Source organism: Hibiscus syriacus, unplaced genomic scaffold (assembly GCF_006381635.1).
Source record: "Hibiscus syriacus cultivar Baekdansim isolate YM2019G1 unplaced genomic scaffold, ASM638163v2 tig00110422_pilon, whole genome shotgun sequence".
Taxonomy (NCBI): Eukaryota; Viridiplantae; Streptophyta; class Magnoliopsida; order Malvales; family Malvaceae; genus Hibiscus; species Hibiscus syriacus.
In genome coordinates this window covers 598,970-620,880 of record NW_024062732.1, presented here as the reverse complement: position 1 = coordinate 620,880, position 21,911 = coordinate 598,970, and positions in this window count along the sequence as shown.

The following is a 21,911-nucleotide window of genomic DNA, read 5'->3' as shown; positions in this document are numbered from 1 at the left end:
TTTGCTGATGAATGGGATGATATCCAAGCCCAAACTGATCCAGCTTGGCAACATGAAAAATGGGGTTGATTTTTCTTTGTAGAGAGCTCTCGAACCCTTTTCTATCCTTGTACCTTTCCCCAAAGTTTGTTTGATTTCCATCTTGGTGCATTTTAAAAGTATGGGTTAAAAAATCTTACCCTCTTCAGCCACAAATGTGGTATTGACAAATTCTAATGAGTAAAACGAGGATTCAGAGTTTTCTTATCCACCTCAATGTAAGGGGCATCGGTGGTCTCGCTTAACATTATGTCTTCTTCAACATTGATGATTATAAGAGTTTCATCAATAACAAACTTGACTTTCTGGTGGAGTGTTGATGGTATTGCCCCAGCTTGATGAATCTATGACTTCCTAAAAGGCAGTTGTACGAAGGCATAATGTTCATTACTAGGAACTCTATGATGTAAGTGGCAGGCCCAATAGTTAGTGGTACTTCAATTTTGCCAAGCACCTCTCTTTTTGTCCCATCAAATACTCGAACCACACTTTGGCATTGACAACTGTCGTTTTTTATGTCAAATAAAATTCCTTTTTCTCAGTTAATAAATAAGGAAATTCGCAGTAAATAGAAGTAAGGGTCGATCCTCAAGGACTTGGTAAAATTCTAACTTTCCGTCTGAATTGTTTAAACCAGGTGTGAAACAATAAAATAGGGGGGTTTGGTAAAAAGATATTTAAATAATAATAAAAGTAATTTAAAGTAAAATAAAGAAAAGATTTTAAAGTTAAAAATGGATATGGTAAAAATAGCCTCAAGCCTAACTTTGACTCAATTTCCTTTAGATCATCGAAATAGATTTTCCATTCGGATTCATGTCGGTTACTTTGTCTACAAGGGAAATCCCTGTGACTCTATTTTGTATACCGAATACCTAAGGAAATCTTTGATTCCGGCTTCAAAAACTGATCCAATCAACATCAATTGTCGTATATCAACTACCATTTAAGTTTGTGGCGACCGACTCGGATTGTTGCTTCAATAGCCGTTAATTCCAATCTCAATTCCCTCTTGGCGAAACTATCTCACCAAGTGTGTTCCCAGGAAATCGAATGTACTTTCAATAAGCTGATCATTGCTCCCACAAATTTAATTGCAACAACCTCTTGAGTAAAGTCAATATTTGATTTTGAAAACTGTTTTGATTTTTGAAAAATAAACGCAGAGATTGAGAGAGATATTCCGAAGTTATTAAGGGTATGTTTCAATTCTCCCGTTGAAATTTAATCGTCGCTTCAGCTCTCGGCTTATGAGAAAATTAGCTAAGCATGAAAAAAGTCATACTTAGCATATTTAAAAAACAAAGTAAAAAATTGAAAACTTGAAAATAAAATAAAAGAGAGATTTTTATAAAACTAGAAAGAAGAAGATTATTGCAATCTAAGTTATCTTTAGGCTTACCCCAAGAAGGTATTTATAGCCTCTAAAAACTTAAAGATAAATAAAGAAATTAAAATAAAATAATCCTAAAGATAATTGTTTTTCCTAAATTCAAACTTTAAACAAGTCTCCTAATGCAACTCTGATCGTCCATCTTCCAGAAGGCGCGGTGACTAGATCTTCTAGAAACTTCCATGTCCGATCGTGTCATGCCCAGAGTCGTGCCCATGTCTCTAGTCGTGACCAAGTAATAAAAAATACAGAATGCGCCTGTTTTACCACTAATTCTGAAAAGTAAGGCCCAGCATGAAAATAAGCATAACACAACCAAATCAGTAACAATAAATCCATAAAATAGAATAATTAACGAGCAAATACTACCAATTTTGAACACTCATCAAATTCCCCATCACTTATCTCATGCTTTTCCTCAAGTATAATATAATCAAATAAGTAAAAAAATCCATGTACCTTTCTTTGTCAAGTTTCATATTTAAAGAAGGAAGGTAGAGACCACAATAATTATTCAAGTCAAGAAATCAATCAATTAAACATCACCAATTGGAACAAGTCAAATGCAATTGTAACATCCATTCATTCATAAATATCAATTCTCATAACTCCACACCTTACCGGAATTCACTCAAATCACTCAATGTGTTTTGGGTACATAAACACTCAATGTCAGAACCGACATGATATTGCCATAGGTCTGCAAGTAAATCAAATCTCCATTACTAATGAGAACACGATGCATAAACCAAAGGGTCTTTTATTGTTTGTAACATGGCTAGGTAAAGGTGAGGAAAAGGCTAAATATATGGCTAAAATTCAAGGCAATGAACTAACAAATAACAAGTTTAACTCCATCAAAACATTAAGCACAACAAGATAAAAAGATAAACTATCAAACAACAAATTTCTTTTCAGAATGCATTTGATTTTTATTCTTTTTCACATTTTTTTGTTTTGTTTTTCATTTTTTTCATGTATTTTTTCTCTTTCTTTTTTTCCGAATTACTTATTTTTCTCCTTTTTTTCTTCGAACTGTTTTTTTTCTTTTATGGAGCATACATCGGCTAAACTGTTCACTTGCCTTAAAAAGGGTAGAAAAGATGGATAAAATAAAAAGGCTCAGGTTTATAAATGTGGTGAAAACAAAGAAATGGGAATAAACTCAAAAGTGGTTAACTAGGGGAAAGATGCATGGGTAGGCAATTTAAGTGGGGAAAACGAAATGGTTAATCCTAAAGTGCCCAATCATTTTTAAGGAAAAAATGTCGGGATAATGCATAATGGGAAAAAATTCCCATTCTAACGTGGTTCCAACATTATTTCCCCATCTAGGGCATTTTCTACAGTATACGCCTAAAGATCCTGGGATATCTCGGCGTCTTCAGGTTAAAATTTTACATGCATAATCTTTGAGGATTACTCGGTGTCTTTAGTTAAAATACGGTTACTGCTGCAGTGGAAGTGGTTGAGAATTCTCGGCGTCTTCTTCTTCCTCTGGCATCAATGCTGCTGTATGGGGGGCATGTAGGCTTCAATATGTTTCATTTTAATCATTTCTATTTGGATGTTCTTCATGGAAAAACCCTTCTGGTGAGTGGCATGTGGGCTATAAATTGATTTATGAGCTCTTTACGGACACTTTGACTAAACGACTTAAAGTAAGAGTTATTTTATGTTAAATTCATCAGAACATTTTATTGCTATTGACCCATGTTAAAATTTTAACATTCTACATTATCCTGGCATTTTTCCCGATTAAAATTGGGACCACGCTTAACATTGTTTTAAGACCAGTGCTTAACAATATGATAATATGAAAATAGAATGCCACGTGAAACCAGCTAAATAGAAAAGTTTGGGAAAGGTGTAAAATGGTAAAATTTTGGTGCTTTCATCATTCTTTGTGGAGCAACCCACTTTATAAACTTGTGGACATTCACTACGCACACAAAAGCAACGAATAACCCAAGAAGACATCGAGAATTCACGACTACCTCTATAGCCCTATTTTAATTAAAGGTTGAGTAATCTTTAGGGATTATACATGCAAAATTTTAGCCTGGGCCATGACCACGACCTCAGCCACGGTGGGAGGCGTTGGGACGGAGATATGAAAGAATCTCAGTAATGTTCATCTCAACGGAATGGAGACGGTTGTTGACTTCATCAATTTGAGACTGCATATCCGGGCGAGGTGCTGCAGGTGGCGGTTGTGGTGTATTATGGTGAATGAAAACTTGTTCGCGACAAGGAGTGATGACACCCGATGGAACGAGGTATGGTGCGCTCGGGTTTTAGCAAGTAAGCCCATCGAATCCAAGCATCGCTCATATAAAACATCTGTAGAAAAAGCATAAGTAAACCTTGTAACATCAAAATTAACGATGCGGGAGGCTAAATGAGTAATGTAAGTGCCAAGGATAAGTGGGTGATTGGATCAAATAACGATCTCAAAAGCCCGAGCAAACCAAAATCCCAAGTTCACCCGGTGACCGGATGACATGCACCATAAAAAGAAAAGTTCAACTCAGCTCAATGAGGAAGACGAGTCATTCCGACCAGAATAATTGTAGGCAAGAAAATGGTGTATGTAGCGCAAAGCCAAGTCGTGGACAAGATGAGCTCGAGTTGAGCGAGCATTGAACGTATGGCTAGCCAAACCGGTAAGTGTCTCATAGGCCATATGGCATTGAAGTCCTACGGAATCTCAAGTAAAGTAGTCAAATACCCATGATTTGTGACATCCGTCACGAACCCCATAACAAGATTAAACTTTAAAACAAACATTGAAAAATAATTTCTACAGTCGGAATACAACGACATCGGGCGAATTAACATTAAGAAGACGACTCGGCAAAAAATTAAAAGTGGCGTAAAATTCAAAGACAAGTTCATAAAACTTGCCACAATTAATAATCAGATATAAGGTCCAACCAATGGCAGCAAAATACGTATGGACGGACTCACGTAAATGTAATGTTCTAAAGTTCGAGTCGAAATATATTTACTTACACGGAAAGGGCGATGTCTTACCGACTCAAAACGTACCAATTCATCGTCCGAAAATTACATGTACATGTGCAGAGTTTCTTCGGCAGGGACAGCGTACGAACGACCCCTTCTGTTGCGCTCGAGATTTTCATGGGCAGACAATGGACTGTCAGGAGCAGGAGCATCACACGGGCTAGGGTAACGGTGGGCGAAGCGCCGCTCGGCTACTGTCGAGAGCTCGACGTCGCAGGAGAGTGATTCTAAGGTGGAAAACCATCGTTGAAGTCCTCTGTAAAACCATAAATCGAATGGTACATCAGTAAGGGTTGAACCGAAATAGGATTAAAGTTTACCTCTGGAGCGTCGTCTGATGTCGCCGAATGCATCGAATACGACGGGAAGCCCGTCGGTTGTGGATGAGATAAGGACGTTCCTACTGTCGGCATTGAGTGAAACGATGAAGATGAGGAGCGCAGTGGTGACAGACGGTGAGAGGTGCTCGGCCCGGGTGTAACACCCATAACCCGTATAATTATACCTATACAGATTATAGATGTTATCCAAATAATAAACCATTTCTCAATTTGTGAGCGATTTAAAATTTATTTTCTTAAAATGGTAAATGATATTATAAAAATATCATATCAATAAATCATGTTTCGTTGTAACAAATTTAATTCAAAAGATTTTTTATGAATAGTAAACAGTACACATAAATAGTGTACAGTTCTATGAACAGTGGGGGAATCAGTTCCCTGTATGGGGGAATCGGTACCCTAAAATCATTCTGGAAATTTTTGCTTTAAAACGTGGTTACTGTTCATACTACAGTAACTGCTACAATAACTTTCAAAAATACATATAAATCCATTAAAATTCCATTTTGTTTCCAAATTTGTTTAACAAAACAAATAAAACATTTATAATTACATGCCACTAATAAAATTAACATTACAACTTAGGATATCTTACTGATATTGAAATATACTTCTCTATCTTTGATGACGCTTTAAACTCTTTATTCCATTACTGGCTTTTTACCTACGCGTGAAAATCATAACACGCTAAGTATATACTTAGTGAGGCAATTAAAACATTTAACAGTGCAATACAATTCATGCATGATTTTCAATGTCAAAAATCAAATTTCCATAAAATCATTTTACTAACATATCCAATATTTTACCATGATCAAAATAATATAAAATCTCTTACCATTTATCCCATAAGCTCGTAAGCTTATTTTACCAAAATACCTACCATTTAATTTCCATAAGCTCGTAAGCTTATTTTAATATACTTTCCATTATTCCATAAGCTCATAAGCTTATTTTCATACTTACCATTTATTAACCATAAAACCATAAATCATAGATCATAGCCCATAGTATAACTGTATGAGGAACTCGGTATAGGAGTCAAATATTGCACTGAAGTGCTGAGGTCGAGCTTTGCTCACCTAATAGTGCACCATAGTGCTGAGGTCGGGATTTACCTACCTAATACATCGTAGTGTTTGTACTGTGTCTTCACTAGACACTAAGGCCTGCACTATGTGCCTTCTCTAGACACTTTAGTGCTACCTAATATTGCAGCTGCTAGACTCTATGGCATGCCATTAATACCACTGAACCTCAATAACATACTTGGCATATAGTCAATTTTTTTATCCATCCATGGAAAAGTATATCAATAACATTTAACATTGGACAGTTCATACCCGAAATATCATTCATGATAAAAATCATATACAAAAGTCAGTGATCCATGCATTTTATATTAAACCTTTGACATATTTAGAATATGTCAAATATATGATAAATGACATAATATCATGCTGCTATAAACAAGGTTGACTTATCACAAGTCTTCCTGATGATGTATAAAACATCCATATAATTTCATGCATGTATTACACTCACCTTGACACTTTATAATTTTCCAAATTTGTGCCTCATTATTGTCCACAATAAACCCACTTGACTTGCTTCAATCGCAAATCAATCATAATCTATATAATTCACAATTTCATAATGATACATATGTTAGTATTGTACTAACATAAACATATCCCAAAATAACTCCATAATATATTTGATACTCATTATCTATCAAAATACTTAATACTTAATAATTTTCTTTAAACATTGGAACCAACTTTTCCAATTTACACAAAATGGTCATTCACCATTTTATCACTTAGAATTTCAATACAAAAATTCCAGTATTGAAATTATTATCAATCCAAGTACACAAAGGCATAATTACAATAACAATCCCAACAATTCGAAATTTGTATTACAATCACCAAACTTTCTAAAATTTCCATATTCTGACAACTTGCACTACCTTTAAAGAATCAGTATTATGTACTGATATACACACTATAATTTAATTCCATTTATTCCTTTGAAAACTAGAATCAAATACGAATCTATACATATATATAACTCCTTCTAATTCATTCTGTACAATTTATGGTGAATTTTCAAAGTTGACCAACAGAATCTGTTTTACATAATCTGTTGTCCGATTTTTCTGACCTTTCCTTGGTTAACAATTCATATCTTTTTTTATACACCTTGAAATTGATCCCCGTTTATTTTAAACAAAACCAGATCGATATATGAACACAAAATATAAAAATAACCTCGAAATTATTTTTATATAATTTCTGGTGAATTTTCGAACCTACTGCCAGATTCAAAATCCAAACAGTTTTCGTTAACTTCATTCTTAGGTTCTTCATCAATTCTTTAAAATCACTAACTCTTCAAAACCCATAAAACACAAGAACCCCTTTCATCAACTCAAGATGAACTTGAACAATCAACAAGATTATCATGCAATATTGGTACCAAATGATAGTGTTTTTCCTATATAACAATTTTCTATTTTCAACATACTCAAAATCCTAAGGAAATGGTTTTGGAGAAGAAGATGAGCTAATTTTGTTGAAATGTGGAGAACATTTCATCTTAATTTACCTTATATTCCACTTAAATGAATATATTATTCATTTAATTGGGATAAGACCAAATCACCCTTAATGAATCTTATTAATTACCATAAAACCATGACAACTCATCCTTATCATATTTCAAAGTCAAAGCTAAATTATTTTGACTTTTAATTCTGAAATTCGCCTTAAATTTTCAAAATTTGCGTTTTAGTCACTAAATTCCAATGTTTAGGTTAAATCTAAAAAATTGCACATTTTCAACCAAATTTCTCTATTATAAAATATTAAAATAATATTTTCAACCATTTTATAACATCCTTCAAATTTTTGTGAAATTCCAATTCGATCTGAAATACCGATATCCTTAGCGGCTTTAACCATTTCTAGTTTTTCTTTACTAAAATTCCAAATCCAAAAATATGATATCTATAAAACTTCACACTCAAGAGTAAACCATCTATTTATGGAATAAAATTCTTTTTATGAAATTATCACTTAATTCCCTAAGCTTTTTCCCAATTTTATACTTTGACCATCAAACTTTCCAAATTTTCATTTTGGTCATTGTTTGAATTTTTGGGGTATTACACCGGGGTGTAGCGAGACGGTCGGCGCAAACACCGAATGGTACTATGACGTTAAATCTTGGCCACAGTTTCGCGTTGGGTGAATGGGGGTGGCGGTGGAATGAAGTCGAAGTCACTAGTTATGGCAACAAACGCCAGTGCATTGAGGTAACGACGTCTGCCAAGGACGGTGGGCAAAGGAGCGGTGACATTGTCTGGTTGGTTCCTTATGTGTACAATCGTGGATCGAGCACGTTAGCGAGGGCGTAGTGGTTCGATAAGTCCAGTGACAGTGAAGAGAGTAATCGGTTTGAAGAGGATGAGTGGAAGCGTTTTGGATGAAGTAATTTGTTTTGAAAATGAGGAAATGAGGTTGGGTTTAATTGGGTTCTTCCGTACATGGGGGTGTTTAAGTTTAAGTGAATTTTTTTTTTGATGAGGATAAAAAAAGAGTTTAAAATTCAAAGGTGATAGAGATAGGGATGGTGGGATCCATGATCAAAGGGAAAGGAAAGATAAGAGAGGATTGGGGAGTGGGCGAGAAAGATAACAAAAAGGGGGAAATAATTTAGGTTTTACTAACGTGCGCCGGTCGCAAACAACAATATCGATAATATCAATGGAGTATCAATACTACTATATAGAGTACTATCGATACCATTTAATGGTATCGATACCATTTTTTGGTTATATTTCCATTATATCGATACTCTCTTAGCAGTATCGATACTACACTGCTTTGCACGACTTATACTGCTCTTGGGGTCTAAATTTGGCACTATTCGGATGATAATTTCGTAAATCTTCGTCGTTTAAGTTTAGAAAACATTTGGTTCCTGCAAAATAATAATATAAATTAAATGAACATGCTCAATTGAAATGAAAATAAAAATTAAAAGTGAAAATGTATTGAAATTAAAAACAATGGGTTGTCTCCCATGAAACACTTTTATTTAACGTCGTTAGCTCGACGACCTGATTCAGACTACAGGTTCTTTTAAGTCAAGATCTTCAATTAAGCAAACTTGACTATTCACATAATACAATTTAATTATGTATCCATTGACTTTAAATTGAGTACCCGAATATCTTCAAGTTCGACTGCTCCATGAGAAAAATTTCAGTTACCATATAAGGTCTGCTCAACTTCGATCGAAGTTTACCTGTAAAAAATTTTAACTTTGAATTAAAGAGAATTTTTTTCTGATAGAAAAAGATTTAAAAGCAATTTTTCGTAAGCAATTTTTGTTTTGTCTTTATATATTCTGGCGTTATCGTAAGCATCTCTATGGATTTCCTCAAGCTCCTGTATATGTAGCTTCGTGTTTCGCCAACCGCTTTTATCTCCATATTGCATTGCTTTACAGACCAATATGCCTTGTGTTACAGTTCAACCGGTAAATGACATGGCTTACAGAATACAAGGTGATATGGCGACATGCCAATAGGTCCTTTATATGCAGTTCGATAAGCCCATAAAGCGTCAATCAATTTCAAGCTCCAATCCTTGCGATTTAGCTTGACTATTTTCTCAAGAATTGTCTTTACTTTACGGTTTGAAATTTTTGTATGTCCGTTCGTTTGTGGATGATAAGTCGTGGCAATCCTTTGATTTACTCCATGTTTTTCATAAGCGCATTAATTACCCGATTGATGAAGTGTGTGTCGCGGTCGCTTATTATCGTCCTCGGTGTGCCAAACCTGAAAAAAATACAATTTTTTTAGAAATTAAACAATAGTTTTGGCATCGTTGTTTCGAGTGGCTTTAGCTTCTACCCACTTCGAAACATAGTTAACTGCAAGAATGATATAACAATTGCCAAAGAAAGTAACAAATGGACCCATATAGTCTAGTCCCCGAACATCAAATATTTCTCATATATGAATAGGATTAAGAGGCATTTCGTTTCTTCGACTCAAACAACATGCATGTTGGCAATTATCACAAGATTTGTAAAATAAGTAAGTATCACGAAAGATATAAGGCCAAAAGAAACCGCATTCCAAAATTTTATGAGCAATCTACTTTGGTCCGAAATGTCCACCACACGAATAAGAATGACAAAAATCTAAAATTGAGCTTACCTCACTTTCAGGAACACATTGTCGAATTACCTGGTCTGAACAATGCTTCCAAAGATACGAATCATCCCAAATGAAGAAACGAGATTCTCTTTTAATATGGTTTACTTTGGCTCTCATCAAATCATATGATAATTTACCTGTAGCTAATTAATTAACTATATCTACGAACCAAGGCATTGACTTCTGTGCCATCATCAAGCTTTCCTCTGGGAATTACTCACGAACGGGAGGATCAATTGTAGAGATTAAAAGTCGGTTTAAATAATCGACCACCAAATTCTCACATCTTTTCTTATCTTTTATTTCTAAATTGAATTCTTAGAGGAGTAAGATCCAACGGATTAGTCACGGTTTCAAATATTTTTTGCTAAGCAAATACTTCAAGGTTGCATGATCAGAGAAAATAACAACTTTAGTGCCAAGAAGATATGATCTAAACTTATCTAATGCAAAAATAATATCAAATAATTCTTTTTCGGTTGTTGAATAATTCCGTTGTGCGGAATCTAAGGTACGTGACGCATAGGTGATAATGTGAGGCTCTTTCCCGATCCTTTGCCCGAGCGCAACTCCAACACTTCCATCCGAAGCATCACACATAACTTCTAAGGGAAAATACTAATTTGGTGGTTGGACTATGGGTGTCAAAACGAACTTTTCCTTTAAAACATCAAATGATTCTTTGCATTATTAGTCGAAATTGAAGGATTTATCCTTCTGTAAAAACTCGCATAATGGTTGTGCCACCTTGAAGAAATCCTTAATGAATCTACGGTAAAAACCTGCATGACCAAGGAAAGAACGAATTTCCCTCACCGTAGTGGGGTAAGGAAGTGAACGTATTATATCGATTTTTTCCTTGTCTACTGCAATTCCTTTAGAAGAAACAATATGGCCTAGAATTAAACCTTTGTCAACCATAAAATGACACTTTTCATAATTCAAAACAAGGTTAAATTCTAGGCACCGACACAACACATTTTTAGATTTAATAGACAATTATTGAATAAATTAACATAAACAGTGAAGTCTTCCATGAAGACTTCAATATCTTTCTCAATATAATCAGAAAAAATACTAATTATACACCTTTGGAACGTGGCAGGTGCATTGCAAAGTACGAAAGACATTCGTTGGTAATCGAAAGTGCCGCAGGGGCATATAAATGTCATCTTTTCTTGATCGTTAGGTGCCACTGGAATTTGGAAGAAACCTGAAAATCCATCAAGATAACAATAGTGAGTTTTACCGGCTAATCATTCTATCATTTGATCTATGAATGGAAAAGGAAAATGGTCTTTTTGAGTTAATGAATTCAACTTCTGTAATTGATGCAGACTCTCCATCCATTCTGAACTCGTGTTGGTACAAATTCTCCCTCAGAATTTTCGATCACAGTAACTCATGTTTTCTTAGGAACTACATGTATCAGACTTACCCATTTACTATCCGAAATTTGATATATAATATATGCTTCAAGTAGTTTTTGTATCTCATTTTTTACCACTTCCATCATTGGTGGATTTAGCCGACGTTGGCCTTCACGTGTCGGTTTTATGCCTTCTTCTGTTTTAATTTTGTACATACAAGTGGATAGACTCAACCCTTTTATGTCGACGATGGTCCATCTTATAGCCTCCTTGTGTGTGCACAAAACCGTAATTAAGTCTTTTTCTTCCTCATCGGACAATCCTTTCGATATGATCACTGGCAAAGTGTTGTTTGCTCCGAGGAAGTTGAATTTCAAGTGATCCAACAATGGTTTCAGTTCAACTTCAGGCGCCTGCAAAACAGAGGGTAAAACTTTAGGCTTAGAAGAAATCAAATTCAATTCGGCATAATTAGAGTATATGTTCTCATCATGATTTTTTAGCTCTCTGCATATATCAAAGGAAAAATTAGTCTTTAAAAATTCATCAGCCAAAGGATCAATTATATTAACAGAATTTATACTTTCCACTTTGTCATGATATCTTATTGCCTTATACACGTCAAACTTAATAACCTCACCGTTAAATTCCATGGTTAAAATTTCTCTTCTTACGTCAATTTTCGTGTGTGCAGTACTTAGGAAAGGACACCCAACAGGATATCAGAGGTTGTGCTTATGCGATCATTCTCCATGTCGATTATATAAAAATCAGCGGGAAATATTAAGTCATTTAACTCCACCAATACATTCTCTAAGAGTCTTTCCGGATAGATCACCGATCTGTCGGTAAGTTGTATTGAGATCTTTGTATCCTTCAAAGGCTCGTTAGTAATCATTTTGTAAACAGATAGATGCATTACATTAATAGAGGCGCCAAGGTCACACATGGCTCATTTTATCCCAACCTTACCAATTTTACAGGGTATTGCAAACATACCTTGGTCTTTTAGTTTCGGTGGTAACTTTCGTTGGAAGACAGCTGAGATGTGTTCTCCCAAATTCACTTTCTCGACCCCAATAAGCTTCCTCTTTGTCGTACAAAGATCCTTTAAAAATCGGGTATACCTAGGAACCTTTCGGATAACCTCAAGGAGAGGTATGTTAACTTCTACCTACCAAAGTACGTCTAGCATTTCCTTTTCCTCAGCTTGTTTATCCCTTTTAACTAACCTCGATGGAAAAGGTGGTGCAACGTCATAGGGAGATGGCGTTGGATCCGTTTGTTCTTCGTCACTCTTCTGGGATCTTGAATCAACAGTCTTCTTTTCTTTTTGGATTGCTTCATCTGATGGAATAGGTGGCGCCACTACTGTACCACTTTGAAGAGTGATGGCGCTGACATTCTTCCTTGGGTTTACATCGGTTTGGGACGGAAGTTTACCTTGTGATTCCAAGCGGCATACGGTTTGAGCCAGTTGGCTCATCTGCTTGTCTATCTATTATAAGTGGGATTCAGTACGAATCTAGAATTTTTCCTAAAAAAGTTCTAACCTCTATACAATTGACTCTAATGATGTCTTCTGTGGCTGTTGTGATGGTGGAGGTGGTCTCACTTGATAACCTTAATTCGGTCTCGACTTTTGAGCATAACTGATATTCGGATTATCCCTCCATTCTGGGTTGTAAGTATTGTCGTATGGAGCTCTTTGGGGAGGTTCTGAAAAGTTTTCGATTGCATTGACTTGAGCTGATGTATCATCTTGGATCAGTGGACAACCGTCTGTTGGATGATCAGGTAATGCACATATTCAACATAATCTGTTTGGTCATGTCTTTCCTGCAACGAGAAAATTGATGACTTCAGTTAATTTATCTATCTTATTTTCTAAAGAAGAAGAACTTATCTCATGAACCCTTCGAGAAGGTTCATTATTTGTGTGGAATTGTTGGGAATTTTTAGCCATTGTGGAAATTAAGTCCCTAGCCTTAGTATGAGTCATATTCACCAAGGCTTCGCCACTAGCAGCATCGACCATCTTCATTTCCAGGGGAGTTAATCCTTAATAAAAGTATTGAAGGAGTGTTTGTTCAGTTAACCCATGTTGTGGGCAACTAGCACATAACTTCTTAAACCGCTCCCAGTAATCGTAGAGTGACTCTCTATCAAGCTGCTTGATTCCAAGTATTATCCTTCGTAGTTCACTTACTTTTGCCGTAGGGAAAAACCTGTCAAGAAAAAGACGAGTCATTTGAGTCCATGTAGTAATAAAATTATGGGGTGGATAAAATAATCAGGAAAAAGAAAAGCTTTAAGTTTGATTTGGTCTTCAGTTACTCCCTGTGGTCTAATGCTGGAGCAGACCATGTGAAATTCCGTGAGATGTTTATGTGGATTCTCGTTTGGTAATCCGCGGAAGGTAGAGAGGAGATGAATAAGGCCAATTTTTAACTGGTATAGAGTTTCACCTCGGGAAAATCAATGTACAAAGGCTATTGTTCAGTAGGTACCGCGGCTAATTCTCTAATAGTAGGACTGGCCATCGGTTCCTGTTCTATATTAATAGATTCACCTGAATTTGATTCTGGATTTGATTGTTGTCTCCTTCTTTCCCGAAGCATCTATGCGTGAAGTCTTCTAGCTCTGGCTTCGATTTTCGGGTCGTACTCTACTAATGCGCCCAGATTAGTCCTGGTCATAAATCAAAAGCAAACAAAAATTAGTAACTTTGGCGAAGTCCCCGACAACAGCACCAATTTGACAACCGTCGTTTTTGATGTCAAATAAAATTCCTTTTTCTCAATTAATAAATAAGGAAATTCGTAGTAAATAGAAGTAAGGGTCGATCCCCAGGGACTTGGTAAAATTCTAACTTTCCGTCTGAATTGTTTAAACCAGGCGTGAAACAGTAAAATAGGGGGTTAGGTAAAAAGATATTTAAATAATAATAAAAATAATTTAAAGTAAAATAAAGAAAAGATTTTAAAGTTAAAAATGTATATGGTAAAAATAACCTCAAGCCTCGCTTTGACTCAATTTCCTTTAGATCATCTAATTAGATTTTCCCTCTGGGATTCACTTCGGTTACTTTGTCTACAAGGGCAATCCCTGTGACTCTATTTTGTATACCGAATACCCATGACAATATTTGATTCTGGCTTCAGAAACTGATCCAATCAACATCAATTGTCGTATATCAACTACCGTTTAAGTTCGTGGCGACCGACTCGGATTGTTACTTCAATAGCCGTTAATTCTGATCTCAATTCCCTCTTGGCGAAACTATCTCGCAAAGTGTGTTCACAGGAAGTCGAATGTGCTTTCAATAAGCCGATCCTTCCTCCCACATATTTAATGACAACAACCTCTTGACCAAAGTCAATATTTGATTTTGAAAATTGTTTTGATTTTGAAAAATAAGCGCAGAGATTGAGAGAGAATTTACGAAGTTATTAAGGGCATGTTTCAATTCTCCCGTTGGAATTGAATCATCACTTTAGCTCTCGGCTTATGAAAAAATTAGCTAAGCATGACAAAATCCATACTTAACATATTTAAAAAAACAAATCTAAAAAATAAAGTAAAAACCCAAAAACTTGATAAAAAAGAGAATTTTTATAAAATTAGAAAGAAAAAGAAGATTGTAATCTGAGTTGTCTTTAGGCTTACCCCAAGAGGATATTTATAGCCTCTAAAAATTTAAAGATAAATAAAGAAATTAAAATAAAATAATCCTAAAGATAATTTTTTCCTAAATTCAAACTTTAAACAAGTCTCCTAATGCAACTATGCTCGTTCATCTTCCAGAAGGCGCGCTGACTAGATCTTCTAGAAACTACCACTGACTGGACCTTCTAGAAACTTCCATGTCAGACCGTGTCATGCCCAGAGTCGTGCCCATGTCTCCAGCCATGAACAAATAATAAAAAAATGCAGAATGCACCTGTTTTACCACTAATTCTGGAAAGTAATGCCTTCACGAAAACAAGCATAGCACAACCAAATCAGCAGCAATAAATCCATAAAATGAAAGAATTAACGAGTAAATACTACCGATTCTGAACACTCATCAAGCATATTCCCATGTGGGATGTATCCATTGGTAGCCTTTTAAGGGTGACTAAAGGCATTACATTAAGGGCGAAACCATTATCGATTAGTACACTTGGTAAATCATGCCCCTTACAATGAGTGATAATGTGTAATGCTTTAGTCCGTCCTCTTCCCTCGGATGAAATCTCGTTATCAGAAAATGAGATAAGATTATCAGCTTGGATGTTATTAACCAGTCGGCCCATCTTATTGATTGATACATCCTTTGGCACAAATGTTTTATTCAAGACCTTCAGTAATATCTCCCTGTATGCCTCTGAACTTAGTAGTAAAACCAACATTGAGATGAGAGCTGCAAGCTATGTAACTGTTCCACAACGCTATATTTATTGTGTTTTACAACTTCAAGAACTTTACAACTTCTTTTTCTTTTATTGGCTCATTAATTGTTGGTTTGTCTCCTTTAAATGGCTCAAATGTCCTCTGGGGTAGGTTAGACCTCTGGGAGTAGCACTTTTCACTTCTAGTAGAACGCCCCACTTCATTGACATCTTCTTTTATAACACTCACTTGGCATTCATACTTTCAGGGTACTTGCTTACTATTTTTGTAAGGGAAAGGTCTTGGTGCCATTATCACCACTTTAGCTAGTACCTTGTCTACCATCTTTTCCTTTGGGGTAATTATCAAGGGGAGGCCCGTACCGTATCCCTTTTCAGATGCATCTCCCATTGCACAAACATTCACTTCTGGAGTGTCCTTGCTTTCCTTGTAAAATTACAACTCTTTTCTATCAATCATTAGTTGGATCAAGGCTCTAAATTCGACACATTCTTGCATATCACGTCCGTCCTCGTTGTGATAACAACAATGACTGTCACCTTTGCAATCTGATGTGCTAGGATACGGTGTAAGAAACCCCACATTTATCATTTTCCTCCATACCCAAGCTAGAGGTAACTTCACTTTAGAAACTTTGGTCTTGACCTTCTTTCCTTTCTCATCAGTAATTGACTTAATCCCAGTTACTTGGTGATTAAATAAAATGATTATGTGCAACATTGGGTGACTCTGAATTATTGAAATGAGTCCAGTTCTTGTTGTGCATCCTTTGAACAATCCTCTTAAAGGCGAGGCAGTTTTCAATAGTATGCCTCGAGATACCACTATGATATTCACAATTTGCATTTTCATCATACCACCTAGGGTATGGAGGTTTTAGAGGTTCTACAGGGTATGATGACACCACGTGTATGTCAAAAAAGTTATTGATAAAGTTCTTTATAAGTTATGGGAATATGATCGAAATACTTATTTTCTCTTTTTTTCTATGGTTCCCTCAAATCTTGTCTAGAAGTACCTGACGATACATCTTTAGTTGGCTTTGATTTAGAGATTGTAATAATTTTTTCGGTGTTTTAAGTCTTGACGTTGTTGATCTCTCCTTCTTTTTTTCATGGGAGGTCCTTTGCTTGACTTACCTTCTTCTATCTTCCCTTGCTTAATGGTCGTCTCCACCATTTATCTAGCTATAACTAGATCAAAAAATTCCCATATGTAATTGGAACCATATACCCAAAGAAATGAGCCTTCAAAGTATTTACGAAGAGCTTCCTTGTTTTATTTTCATCCAAAGGTGGATGAACATGCACAGTTAAATCCCTCCATCGCAGTGCATATTGCCTGAAACTTTCGTTATATTTTTTCTCCATACTTTTACAGCATAACACGATATGGTCTCATATCATCCACGTGTTTGTATTATTTCAAGAATGATTTGGCAAGATCTTTCCATGTGCTGATGTGAGAAAGATTCAGCTGATTATATCAACGGATGATTGAACCCACCAGACTCTTCTGGAAATAGTGAATTAAGAGCTGATTATTCCCAACATATTATGTCATCTTTTAACAAAACATTATAATGTGGGTTGAGGGATAAATGTTCCCATCAAACTTCTCGAAATCTAGAACTTTAAACTTAGGGGGAATAACCAAATCCTGGACCAGACTTATTTCCAGAGCATTGATCCCATAATAGATGTCATCTCTTTTAACCGTCTTCATTTGGTCTTCCAACTGCTTGATCTTTTCCTTCATCTTTTTTACTTTTTCCTCCTCATCAAAATATGTCATACGATAATCATCCAAATTGTTCTGAGGATTGGTTACAGAAGTTTGTGCTTTTGCAGCAGATGAATACCCTTGAAGTCCTGGTAAGATTCTAGGTGAAATAACCAACTGCGGAGTAGGTGGCACAACACCCCTTTATATGCCCCTGCCCCAGGAGCACTCATTTGATTTAGGCCAGACAACCTTGCAACAATATGATCAACCAATAAATCTTGGTTCCTAGTGATAGAATCCAAGGTATTTTGATGATTCTAACTTATTTTATCTTCAAGTTCTCTTTGCAGTCTCAACATATTTTCCTCAAGTTGAGCGATCTTAGCTTCCATTTTATTATTCTTTGAGCGAGTATTGTGAGGATGAGGTGTGTCTAGTGCTTGTTCCTTAGTTTGATGAGACATTTTCTGTTAGTTAATTTGAATGTAAAGAAATGAAAATGCAAAATATGAAAAAATGCAAGATGCATGAAATTTCCGTGGCATTAATCCAAAACGTGTATGTTATTATAAATAGCCTTTAAAGAAACAAAAGTGTTATTTCTAATAGACCAAAAACAATTCAAATGTGCATTCTAGCTAGATCTTCTAGACCCCGAATAACTTCTAATATGTTGAAAAGTCTTCTTGCTTCATCTGTCACTAGCTGAATACCTTGTCGAACCACCCCGACTTCTCTTGCCAAACCATACAAGTGACGAGATACTTTCTGTTTCTTCTATAAGAAATCATGAATGACTGCATCCCTAGCTTTCACCCTTTGCTGAGCTTGTTCCCGCCAGAAACGCCACTGATGTCCTCCATCAAAGGGAACTATTTAGAGCTCATTTGCATGCTTCTTGAATTTTTCCACAATACTCTCCAATTCAGCTATAGTTTTACTATCTTGCTCTTGTTTCCTTTGAAGGGACCAAATCAATCACCTTAGTCTTCAACCACTTATTCTGGTGTTGGTTTTCTGATAACTGTCTTTGAGAAGCCCATAGTTGATTTTTCAGCGCTTCCCTGTCATCTTGCGCCTCAAATTTCCTCTTCAAGCTGCCGACTTCATCTCTCCAATACTCGAAAGATCTTTTCAAGCTGGTATTTTCCTGAACCTGTTCTTGATACTCTTTTATCAAATCTTCCAATTCAAAGCAGACTTTCTTCTGTTCCTTTTCCAATTTATTTGCTCGGTCATTTTGAGTATCATTTTGTTTGAGGCTGATGGAAGCGTAGCCAGCCAGGTCTGACACATAGTTATCTTGCAGACTGTTCCCTTTTTCCTTCTGAGTCTTTTCTGACCATAGTCGTACTTCTGTATTTTTTTACCTCTTGCATTATAACCCTTTTGTTCATTAATGCAAACTCTTTCAATTTTAACAAACATTTTGCGTATCAACACCTCTTTAAATGATGCAAATGATAAAAAGAAAATAAAAAAAAAAAATGAAAGGAAAAAAGTTAGTAAAATAGAAATAATAATCAGAATAATAATGAAAACAGAAATTCCTACTCTACATGATATTTACCCTACATGCTTTTTATTCCTACCCGAACATGATCTCTATCCCGCATGTTATTTTCTTGAACAAATTCTAACCGCATATGTTTCTAATTCGCATGCTTTGAACATTAAAGTAAGACGGGAAATAAATCAAGCGTCCTAAGACATGAAATAAATCAAGCGTCCTAGGTTTTGAATGAAGTTTTGGGGTGGGCTCTAATTCCTTGCAGCATCATAGTTTGGTTCTAAAAGAGGTACATGAGTTCTCCTTGCCGATGCCCCATTGGGCCTGCCAGACCCTCAGTCCGAAGCCCATCACAAGCTCATGTGTACCAAGTTAAACTCGAGATGATGCATTCCCTTATGTCCGTACGGAGAATAAATTCACACGAAGACATAAGGTATATGAATCCCGAAGGTTACTTGCTAGGCCTATATGGAGAATAAATTCTCACAAAGGCGTCACTTTCGCCTCCACTTTAAAAATTGGTTTAGAGCTAAAAAATAGAGCATGAGATGAATGATTTTAAAAAAGATGAAATCATTAGAAAACCGTTAGTCCAACCATTTATTTGGAAAAATAATAATCAAAGGTAAATAACAAGGATCAAAAAGATAAATTATAACCCAACCATTTATTTGGAAAAATAATAATCAAAGGTAAATCGTTTTGGCCTGACTCTCTTACCCAAGTCCCCAACGGAGTCACCAAGCTGTCGTAACCGTCCTTCGGGTAGATCCGAAATCGGGTTTTGACTTAATTTGATGTGATGGAGTCACTACCGATCATTTTAATTTGGTTGATCGGATACCATAACTTACCATTGTCTGATCTACAACTTACCGGAAATTTTTTGGATTCGGGAGTCGATTGCAGTTAGGGAAGAATTAGCACCCCTATACTTCCCTTTCGGTACTAATTTGATTTCCCAATTGTCTTAATTACGAAAATTATAAGTTAAATTAAAATTTAAAAGTTCAATCCGAATTACTTACCTTTTGACAAATTTTAGAATAACCTAAAAATGTGAAATCGATGTTAAACAACAAATAAATCAAATCAAATCAAAGTATTAAATTAAAAATATGAAAATATTAATAGGTATTAAATTGAATTAATTCAAAATTCATAGGAAAATTTACAATATATGACCAAAATGAATTATGCATCCAAACTACAGGGACTACGGAAATAATTTAACTATTTGGTAATTACACAAAAGCCCCCTATAAATAGCCCTTAAAACACAATTTTCACTAATTTTTAACATTTCTCCAAATTTTATTGTTTTGCTCTCTGAAAATGCTCTTAACTCTCTCCTCTCCCCCACTTAGTCGGCCACCCGCTGACGCCTAAAGTCAGCGGTGACCACCGCTCCGACCACCACCGTCGGTGGTCAAAAAATCAAAACTTAACCAAAACGTTCCTTTCGACCTCGTGAACCTAAAACTGAAGCCCAAACACTCTAAAAACACCCTCACCAGTGTAGATCTAACCATAAAGTTTCGAAAACTTTTACCGATGAATCTCTTCGACTTCTGGCATCCGTTACTCCCCTCAAAAGCTTCTATACGTTCCCGGCTACCTTTGATGGAAATTCTAGATGTTTTATGCTTTTTTTGCAATATTCGAATGTATCTTGCTTGGTTTTTGTTTTGTTTCCCCTGATGTCTTACTTTGATGGCTTTTGGGGTTTATATAACCCCTAACGATGGTTTTTTTTAGTATCTCAGGGTTGTCTTCCCCGTTTTTTGATTTATTCGGCCTTGAGGATGTTCCCCTCACCGAAAATCTTGGGAGATCTTGTTGTTGCTTTTATTTCATTCCAATTTTGCTTCGATTTTAGTGGTTCAATATGCATCTATTCTTTCGGCTTGGTAACCTTACTGGCGCGTGGCTTCCACGCGCCGCTACCAATCGTTCTAGATGAAATTTTGTCGTTGGATTAAATCTTAATCCTACAGTCGAAAACGTGTGGCGCCCCTGGTTAAACACGAAACCCTCGCTCGTTGGGTCAAGCGACTTGGGCTTCTACATGCTGGGCTCCTGCCAGGTTGGCTTACTTGGTTGGGCTTCCTTATACCCTTGCTGGATTGGGCTCTGATTTGGACCACTTAATTGGATCCTAAAAAATAATAAAAACAAATATTACAAAAAATAAATAAAAATTAATATATAATAATAATATAATAATACTATAATATTTTTATAATATAAACAATATAATATAATATAGAGAAAATAATCTCAGTGACCGAAAATGTCTTATAATATACGATTTTAATCAACTTTTTTTCGATTTGCCAAAATGACCAACACAATCGCAACGCGATTCTGACTATCGCAATGCGATTTTCCAAATTATCACGTTGCATTTGTTTCTTAAGAATTTTCTCTAAAAAGATAGTATCCGCGCGGACGTGTCGAAGACACGTATTACCACGACCACGACCACGACCACGACCCGACCCGACCCGACCCGAGACGGGACGAAACGGGACGGCGACAGCTGCGATGCGCGAGAGTCCCCCTTGTTCTCTTCCACTCAACAAGGAAGTGGGAAATCCAAGCCTTAAATACCCATTCCCAATAGTGTTTCCAATACTATATGGGATTGAGCATTGCAAACACTTGGGAATCTTTTACACTATCACAACATATTCTTTATTGTTTCAAACTAAGATCTTTACAAATGGCTTGGGAATCTTTTACACTATCGCAATACATTCTTTATTGTTTCAAACTCCACGTGAATTTGGAATAGTTAAAATGTAAACTTATTTTGGATTTTTCACTATCGCAACACTTTTTCACTATCACAACAACACGTTTTTCA